Source organism: Pleurodeles waltl, chromosome 5 (assembly GCF_031143425.1).
Source record: "Pleurodeles waltl isolate 20211129_DDA chromosome 5, aPleWal1.hap1.20221129, whole genome shotgun sequence".
In the NCBI taxonomy this organism is placed as follows: domain Eukaryota; kingdom Metazoa; phylum Chordata; class Amphibia; order Caudata; family Salamandridae; genus Pleurodeles; species Pleurodeles waltl.
Window position 1 is genome coordinate 1514061112 of NC_090444.1, and position 9912 is coordinate 1514071023.

Consider the following 9912-nt stretch of genomic DNA (forward strand, 5'->3'; position numbering starts at 1 on the left):
TTGACAAATTGTATCCTCTCAGGTGAGTGGACTTCAATTGAGAGTTAACAAACAGAGGTACTGAGCGCTCCCGCCATGCACAGTTTTTTCTTCAATAAAATGACTGCTAATGTTTCATTTATATTTTTAATGACATTACAGAAGTGCTGTATTATCTTGGGTAATTAGATGTGCATGGCAGGGGAGTGAGTTATAGTTACCTTAAGGCATGAGTTATAGTTACTTGAAGTAACTCTAACTATAACTGCTGAATTTCTATGGTTTTGTACGAGTAAATTCAGAATCTATCTATCTATCTATCTATCTATCTATCTATCTATCTATCTATCTATCTATCTATTTTAATAAATATATACACAAATATATATATTTTTAAAAACAAAGGTTAGAGGGACGTTAAAGTTAGGTTCTGAATTTACTCACACAAAACCATAGAAATTCAGCAGTTATAGTTATGGTTAACTCAAGTGTTTATAACTCATGCCCTAAGGTAACTATAATTCGCGCCCCCACCATGCAGAGTTTTCACATCAGTAATTTCATTAAAAATGCTGTTGTGATATTATTAATGATGTCATAAAAGATGCCATGACTGATGTAATATGCGGGCTAATTAGCAGTGCATGGCAAAGGTGTGAGTTATAGTTACCTTAGAGCGCAAGTTATAGTTACTTGAGTAGGCCATAACTGTAACTGCTGAATTGCTATGTTTTATTATGAGTAAATTGAGAACCTAACTATAACGTCCCTGTATTCTGTGTTATTCTAAGTGAACTTCTATGGTTTTTTAATTATATTTTCTAACTATAAAATCCCTGTAGCCTTTATATTTTTTTTGGTGAAATTTTATGTTTTTTTTTACATAAAGTAATTAATTTCAACAACTATACACTAAACCAATCACTGCCGTGGCAGAGGTAGGCCACAGAGCCTACCCTGCTGCCAGGCCCTGCAGTCAACCCCCTATAACCACCCAACCCCATGCCATGCACAACCTTTCACTGTGTGCACGTGGGGTTCGTTGCAGGCTCTAGGCACATCAGACACCAGTTGATCCAACACTTCCTTAGCATCATATCCTTAATTAGATGCTCTGAAATCTGCAGAAAACCAAGGTGGTCCAGAATTTCTTGCAACATCAGCCAATCCGATGGCTCAATTTGCAGAATGCGACATATGAGGCACTTTGTCCTGGGTTATAGTGCCTCTGGAATGTTAAACTGCCCACAGCAAGTCTTGCTGAAGAGGTAACTGAGTTCAATGTCATGAAAGGGGTATCGACCAGCTAACATGGTGTAGAGCATGAGGCGCCATATGTTCGCTGCCCTGCCAAAGTAGCTGCCATTTGTGTTTAGTATTTCAGGGCTGACATAGGCTGGATATCCATGCATATCAGAACGAAAGTCATCGTCTACACGCAAAATATAGGCGTCTTCCAAACTTTCTAACTTCACTCTTGTCTTTTCATCATCTTTGAATACAAACTTCCAGAACTTGAGATCCTGCAGTACTAGTCCATTCTCGTGGCAATGAACTACAGCAGAGGCTTTTTCATAGAATAGTCTGGCACCTCTTCCTCGTTGCACTTTTTGTAGGTATGAACAAAAGAGTGCATATCCCCATGGATCCACACAAAGAACACATAGGCTTCTGTCTCTCCCAGAATAATCTCAGTGATTTGGTTAATGTGTTTCTGTAAAGTTAATAAAAAACAGGGTGCAGGGAAGTTTGGTAGTAGTGAATGTCAACCACCTTGCAAGGTAGCTGTTGTCCACTGTGCTGGTGCATGGCCAGGAAAGTGCGGTCCCCCTTCAATAGATCTAGCAGCAGGTAGTTGCCGATGTGTGAAGTGACACTCTGCGGAAAGCTGGTACTCTCGGGTGGGCTGGGCGAGCCCAGGTTGGGTCTGAAGGCTTTGGGGGAGTGGGTGCTGGAGGGCTCCTTCAGGTCTGTCTGTGCTTTGTGTCCGGTCTGCGGCCTTCCATAGTATGGCAAGGCAAGCACGAGGTCCAGCCTTGGTATGCTCATGGGGACTTCGTCAGCTCTGCAGTCGCCCAGATGGTATGTGATGGGGTCTGGTAGGGAAGGTCTCCCATATGGTGGCAGGTTTGGGGTCAGGTACTCAAGCCTCAAGACTAACAACAAGAGATTATTGCTGTCTTCTGAAAAAATAACAGTCTTTGAAAGCTCCTAAGGTTTAGGGAGAGGGGCTCCCACTCACTGTGCAACAAAGATATGATGGGATGGCAAAGCATGAGACCCAGCTAACTCTTTTGTGGGATGTAATAGTAACAACGACAATCTGATGCAGTTCAGTCAAATAAGAAAAAAAAGTTGCGAATTATGTGGTCAGCCCCCCAAAATATCCAGATATTGCAGTGGGTGAGGCAGGGGTTTGTGCTGCATGATGTCAGATTCGCCATCTGCAACAGATGCAGCTGCCTGCCTCTGATCCGTAGATGACACCCAAGACCTTTCAAAAGTTGATGCTGTGCAACTAATGGAGCACAAAAATACGTGGGATATTTGCTTCACTACAACCGGCAGCAAGAAAGAAAAAAAGGACATTTAATTGTAGTGCACACCAGGGAGAATTGCAGGATGCACGATGTTCTGGGGGTGAGGTGCGATCAACGTTTTAAGAGAGGAAACGGTATTTCCAGCAGTTCATTGTGCATGGCTGCTTCAGCGATGCAGACGCACACGGAGAACAAACACAAGTGAGAATACTGAGGGGCTGTTCGAGGTTCACTTGTCCGGGTTTTGAGATGATCTGTTGTCTTTACTCTATTTTCCTTCACATTCCACAGAAAAAGTTGAGTAAAAGGATGGCCGAGTTGATCCCTGTAAGCAAGACATAGGGCCTGATTCTAACTTTGGAGGACGGTGTTAAACCGTCCCAAAAGTGGCGGATATACCACCTACCGTATTACGAGTTCCATAGGATATAAAGGACTCGTAATACGGTAGGTGGTATATCCGCCACTTTTGGGACGGTTTAACACCGTCCTCCAAAGTTAGAATCAGGCCCATAATCTCCGCTGCAGTGTGCAAAGGGACGGGGAATACTTGTGAACCGCCGAGCCTGGCTTGCCACTCAATGTCAGCAGCACACTGATTACAGAGCCCCCATCTTTTAAATTATGTTGCCCTGGAGAGGTGGTGGCCCCAGGGGCCTCGGGGGTTCACGCGACCCCCCCCACATTTTTTAAATATTGCCCTGAGGAGGTGGTGGTCCCTGGGGCCCGAGGGGACTGCACACCCCCCGCATAATGAATTACTGAAACTCTGGTGAGGGTTTATTAAGCCCTAAGAGGGGGAGCCCATGCACCCGGCTCCTTAATACAATTTACATGCCCTGGGATCTGGCCCTCCTGGGGGCAATATAAAGAAGAATAGAGACAGAGAGCGCATTTCTTTTTAAAATTCTCCAGCTACGTATTTCTCAGAGAATTTGTAGCCCTGGTGTGGTCCCATGGGGACCTAAGGACAAAGGCTAGGGGGGTAAGGTGTACATACCCGACTTCTCCTTTTTTTGTTAAATTTTTTTGGATCTCTGTTTCAGCAGAGTCCCATAATGGTTGCCAACATTTCTTTTTTGAAGTGTTGGCAGCCAATCAGATCTTAGCAGGAGGTCTCCCTGGATTAAATGCCCTAGATATCTATATTTTTTTCCCTTTGATATTTCAAAAACTACTGAACTGATTTAAACCAAATAGGAAAAACTTAGGGCCAAATGCTACCTTTTTGCAAAATTTGGTGCAATTCTGTCCAGCCGTTCAGGTTGCAGGTGTGTCTAAAGAGTCTAATCAAATCAAATCAAATCAAACAAATTTATAGATCGCGCTACTCACCCGTGTGGGTCTCAAGGCGCTTGGGAGGGGGGCGGGTCAAGGGGGGGCATGGAGGATCACTGTTCAAACAACCATGTCTTGAGGTTCTTTCTGAAGAGCAGGAGGTCTTTGGTTTTGCGAAGGTTGGTGGGGAGGATGCGGGGGACTGTGGCTAGGGCGAGGTCGGCTGATCGGAGGTTGCATGTGGGAGTGTGGAAGTTCACTCTTTCATTGAGGTAGGTTGGGCCGGTGTTGTGGAGGGATTTGTGTGCGTGGATGAGGATCTTGAATGTGATTCTCTTGTCTATGGGGAACCAGTGAAGGGATTTGAGGTGTGGTGAGATTCATTTGTGGCGGGGGAGGCCAAGGACGAGGTGTGCGGCTGTGTTCTGGATTCTCTGGAGTTTGCGTTTGAGTTCGAGTGTGGTGTCGGTGTAGAGGGCGTTAATGTAGTCTAGTCTGCTGCTGATGAGTGCATGGGTGACTGTCTTCCTGGTCTCTGCGGGAATCCATTTGAAGGATTGTTTTAGAGTGCGAAGTGTGTGGAAGCAGGAGGAGGTTAGAGCATTGATTTGCTGTGTCATGGAGAGGGAGGGGTCCAGGATGATGCTGAGGTTGCGTGCGTGGTGGGTGCAGGGCCTAGGGCGGTGGGCCACCAGGAGTCGTCCCATGTGGTTTTGTTGGGGCTGAAAATGTTGATCCTGGTTTTGTTGGAGTTAAGCTTGAGGTGGTTAGTTGTCATCCAGTTGGCGGTGTTGAGAAGAGCAGCGTGTAGGTTGGTTTTGGCGGTGGTGGGGTTGCGGGTGAGGGAGAGGATGAGTTGGGTGTCATCTGCGTAGGAGAGGACAGTGATTCCGTGTGATCGGAGGATGTTGGCTAGGAGGATCATGTAAATGTTGAAGAGTTTGGGGCTGAGGGAGGACCCTTGGGGGACTCCGCAGATGATCTTGGTAGCGGTGGAGTGGAAAGGTGGAAGGCGAACTCTCTGGGTCTGGTCGGTGAGAAAGGAGGTGAGCCAGTCTAAGGCTTTGTGCCGAATTCCTATGTTGTGGAGGCGTGTGCAGATTGTGTGGTGGCAGACAGTGTCTAAGGGAATTAACATGGGAAACACACCTTTTCTGACCCCACCTTTTCCTCAGCCCCTGCTTAATGGATAATTCCAAAACTATTTATGGACAACAAGACGCCAGAGGGCCCTTTTTCTGCCACCAAAGATATATAGGCAAGTCAAAAAACACTTTGTCTATGGAAACTAGGTCCTACCTAGAACTACCCACTGGTGATTGCCAGAAGGTAATATATATATATATATATATATATATTTTTTTTTAAATAAGTATATTCAAAACAAGCTAGATAAATGTCAATGCCGCACCCCAACCTTTGTTATCAAAGTATATTTCTTTCTCGAGAACAAACACCAACCATTTCAACTCATGCGAGTCTCAGGAACAACTGAACAGTGATAGCACTGAAATCTCCTATGGGAATTAGGAAACTTTCTAGACAGCAGCTCAAGTGAGCATCGTATTTTCTTGCCAAGCGGTTCAAAGTTATTAGCAAAACAAAAATGCTCCTTCTATAGAAACCTGGTCCTAACTATTACTATATATATGTATGTGTGTGTGTGTTAGACACAGTTACTCTATTACTTGATTTAACACCATTACAAGAGATGATAGAGTAACTGGTATAATTCAAAACAACATATTTTGGACCGCTTCACTCTTCTGATTGCAACAACATTGAACTGGAGGTAAATGGAAAAGCAGATTCAGGATTTTCATCGTACCAACTTGTTTTTCCTGTTCACGCATGGCTATTTGTTCACTCACTTACTACCTGACCTTCAACAGGAGAGGACCTACACTGCATGTGCTGCTGTGAGCTATGTCTGGAACCTACCATGGCCCGTGTGGCTGGGGAAAGGGCCCCTGCCTTCACCCCGGCGATGTTGGAGAGACTGGTGGATGGGGTGCTACCCCAGTACGGAATGCTGTATGGGCCTCCAGACCAACAGGTGAGTACACTGTGAGCACGATGCATGGGGCATGAATGCATGGAGTGGTGTGTGTGAAGGCCTTGTGTGGGGGGGGGTTGGTAGGTGTCCCCTGGGCGGCATGCAGCTTGTGTGCTGGGCCATGTCTGTGCGAATGGGGATGGAAAAGGGAATGGTGGGCTACGAATGTAACAGGCAGGACGGTCTGAATAATACCTCTCCCGGTGTGTTTGTCTTCTGCAGGTAAGCACCCATCAAAAGAACGGTAAATGGTGTGCCATCGCCAAGGACGTGCGGACCCCGGGGGTCTACGGCAGGCGGATCACCCACTGTTGGAAATGGTGGAAGGACTTGAGACGCTGGGCACGGAAGACAGCGGAGGCCCAGGTGGGGATGGCCTCCCAATGAAGAAGGGGTGCCAATCGAACCCTGACCCCCCTGATGGCCCGCATACAGGTGGTTGGCTATCTAGAGCTGGAAGGGCACTTTAAGGCATCACAGCAGCCACAAGGGAGTGAGTACAGTGTCCATCATTACAACTTGCGCATGGTGGGGTGGTATCTGGGTGGGGGAGGTGTGTCTGTGGGTGCCCCTAGTCCAGGCCTGACATTGCAGAGTAGGTCCCACGTTGGGCAGGGTTCTGATGTGATATTCCTCCTACCTAGCTCGTAGGCATCCATTATTGGTCAATGCTGCGTGGGACCCAGGTATGCTTAAGTTGGCGGTACGTATCTCTCCCCATGCCCTGGTGGCTAGCATTGTTACTGGTAGTGCGTTGCATAGTGCGTAGGCCTGTTCCCTGTGTATGAGTGTGCTGTGTATGCCAACGGTGGTGTTTGTGCAGCCACTAACCCAGTGTATCCTTAGTCTCTCCCCCCTTTTTGTTTTGTCATCCTGTCTATATGTGCATTAGCATCACCTTGCGGAGGAGCAGAGGCACTGGCGACGGAGGGAGCTGCATTCCACAGGATCCAGGAGGCAGAGTCCACCGACGGTGAGGGCACCAGTTGGACGGACGGCAAGGGGAGCACCATGGCGGAGATTGGAGGGGACAGTTAGGACACAGATACCTCCTCCGATGGAAGCTCCCTGGTGGTGGCAGACACCTCTGTGCCCACCCCAGCTACAGGAACAGCCGCCACCCCCATACCAGCACCGCCCTCCCAGCAGCCCCTCAACAAGTTCCCGTGCCTGCTCACCCAGGAGGGTGGGCATCTCCTTCGCCCAGGCACCTCAGGCCCTGCCCCAGTTAGCCCTGCTCCCCTGAGTGAGGAGGCTATTGACCTCCTGAGATCCATCTCTGTTGGGTAGTCAACCATTGTCAATGCCATCCAGGGGCTGGCAGCCCAAACGCAACAGACCAATGCATTTCCAGAGGGCATTCATACTGGCTTAGTGGCCCAACAGAGATCAATCCAGGCTCTGACCACCTCTCTGATGGCAGCCATTGTCCCTCTTTCCAACCTTCCCCCATCAACTTCCACTTCCCAAGCCCATTCCCCTCTACCCCAACCTATCCCACCCAAGCAAACACGCAGACCAGTATGCACACAAGACAACACACAAGAGTGGTACAGGCAAACACAGGCACCACACATCATCCCACAGGCACTCAGACAAACACCATCCAGATGCAGGCATACCAACATCCACTGCCTCCACTGTGTCCCCCTCCTCCTCCTCCGCTACCTCCCTTCCAGTTGCGTCAACCCTTACACCTGTGTGCACTACATCCTCATCCACTACCACTACCACCATCACCAGAACACCTAGCAGAACACATACCTCACTGGCAGACACTAGCCCAACAGCCATGCACATGTCCCTTATGTCCTCTCCCACTGTGTCCGCCCCCCCTCCCAAGGTACACAAATGGAAGCACTCAGACACCCAACCACCATCCACCTCACAACGGCATCCAGCCCATGCACCTGCACCCAAACACAGCTGACAGACACCTCCCACAACCACTCCCTCTTCCTCCACTCCAAAACCTTCTCCCTCTTCGCACCACAATATCCCTAAGCAGCTTTTCCTCTCCACCATTAACCTCTTTCCTACCCTTCACCCCCCTGTCCTTCACGTCTGGCCAGGGTGGCTAAAACCCAGGCAAGCACCTCTGTTGCGAAGGCTCTCATTATTCTAATGAGACTACTGGATTTTGAGCGGCAGAATCGCCCGTGGCGTGGGAGACTGAGTCTAACCCACTGAAGGTGACACCTGTCGCTCCAATCCGGGTTGTGCTCCGGCCAACTAGAAGTGCCTCATCCCTACCCAAGGGCAGGGATGACTGGGCAGCCGAGCATTTGATAAAATTGGTTTCTCAGAGAACCGTGGTCACTCAGGTCTCATCCGTTTCTCTCAGTTACCTTAGTCTCATATATAAAACGAAAAACAGAGGCAGTATATGTTTCAATAATGATTTTTAATAAAACGACTGCATCTTAGATAGAAAAGCATGAGCTGCAATAACCAGGACGACACAGCATGACAGTATTAAAATTGTGACGAGGAGAGAGAAGCATAAAAATATCACTATCATGTTGCCACTACGATCTATAGACTAATTCCCACCTAGGCTATGATAGAGGAGAGCGTGTTAAACTCTAATTCTGCCCTTCAGGTTCCCCTGGGAAGACATCATCCCCCATACCTGTGCAAAGGCTTATGGTCTGCGTTAGCATCTGCAGCGAAGCATTCGGCAATCAGCATACAGTTGTGGTTCTCTGGCTGGAATCTCCCTCTAACGTGTAAGGGACAAGGGAGTATTTTTATAACAAAACAGCTGATGTTCTGAGAAAATATCCCTACGTAAGGATGTGTGTTTTCTATGAATTTCAGAGACTGAACGTATACCACGTTCACCAGCAATGTACCGTGCTGTAGCCTTGGAAGAAGCACAGAGTGGGCAAGAATGTCTTGTTTGAGAACAGAGTGTTGGCCTAGGCAAAAACAGTTAGATAAACAGAAAATAATTGGGTTGTCATAATACAGTGGGTGGAACAGCGTCTTCCGCCTGGCTGTAGACGGCTACCGCCGTGGTGCCTGTTGTTTCTGCCCTTGCGGTCAGTGTCTATCTGAGCTCTTTCCGCCATAGTCATAATTTGGCGGTATTTACTGCCAGACTGTTGGTGGTATTACCGCCACTTTATCACCGACCGCCATGGTTGTAATGAGGGCCTTAATGTGTTATGATATGGAGAGGATGTAAATCATTTAGGGTCTGGTGGCCCTGTGTGGACTACATTCCATTTACTCTAGAAATGACCCAGAATCTTAAGCATGTTGAACAAAGGAGCTGAAGCCACTGAGAAGGATTTTCAGTTGACATACTGCTTAGAATTTCAATATGATTCTCTAAGCATTGGTCAGCAATGTTTCCTGCTTTAAGATATTGAGTTGCACATGAATATAAAATGAAAGGTGCTTTAATGTTTTGAATTTAGTTTATAAATGTGAATGCTCAAATCAAAAGGCAGAGCACAAAGCATATTTATTTGTTATCTTAAACATCAAGGACAACTTTTACAATTTGATAATCCAATGTGCAGAGACATTGTAAGGCATGGACAAAGTGTGCATTTGCCCAGGGCACCCAGCTATTGGGGGGTGGCCTTGGAAAGTGCATTTTCTGTCTATTGTAACTTTGTATTTGTGAATATATTCATATAGCACTTAATACCTCTCACAAGGCGCTGAAGTCTTTTGGGTGAGTCGCACGCTACTCCAGAACCCAAGGTGGATTAGTGGTGAATGATTAGAAGGAATTATCAATCGTTAGTGTGAGTAGTGAGAGTGATGGACACATGTGCCAGTAAGTTAGATGAATTGAATAATGAGTGGATAGGGGAGGAAGGAGTTTAGAAAGGATTATTTGGGAGTTCGTAGCAGCTAAATATGTTTGAATTAAGTCAGACATATGGGATATTGTGAAAGAGGAAAAGGGTGAGTCATAGAATAGTGGTTTTGGGAGGTTGAGGGAAATTATTTATTGCATTTTTCTCTACAGTGGGAGGAAAGTATATAAATATGTAGACCACATATAAAATGTATACACGCATAGAGATTTTAACATGATGC

The 9912-nt window shown here is 47.0% G+C and overlaps 1 pseudogene; it reads right to left on the reverse strand.

Moving 5' to 3' along the window:
* Positions 1-963: 963 nt before the first annotated feature.
* Positions 964-2028, reverse strand: LOC138297129 (tribbles homolog 2 pseudogene; annotated as a pseudogene).
* Positions 2029-9912: the final 7884 nt, after the last annotated feature.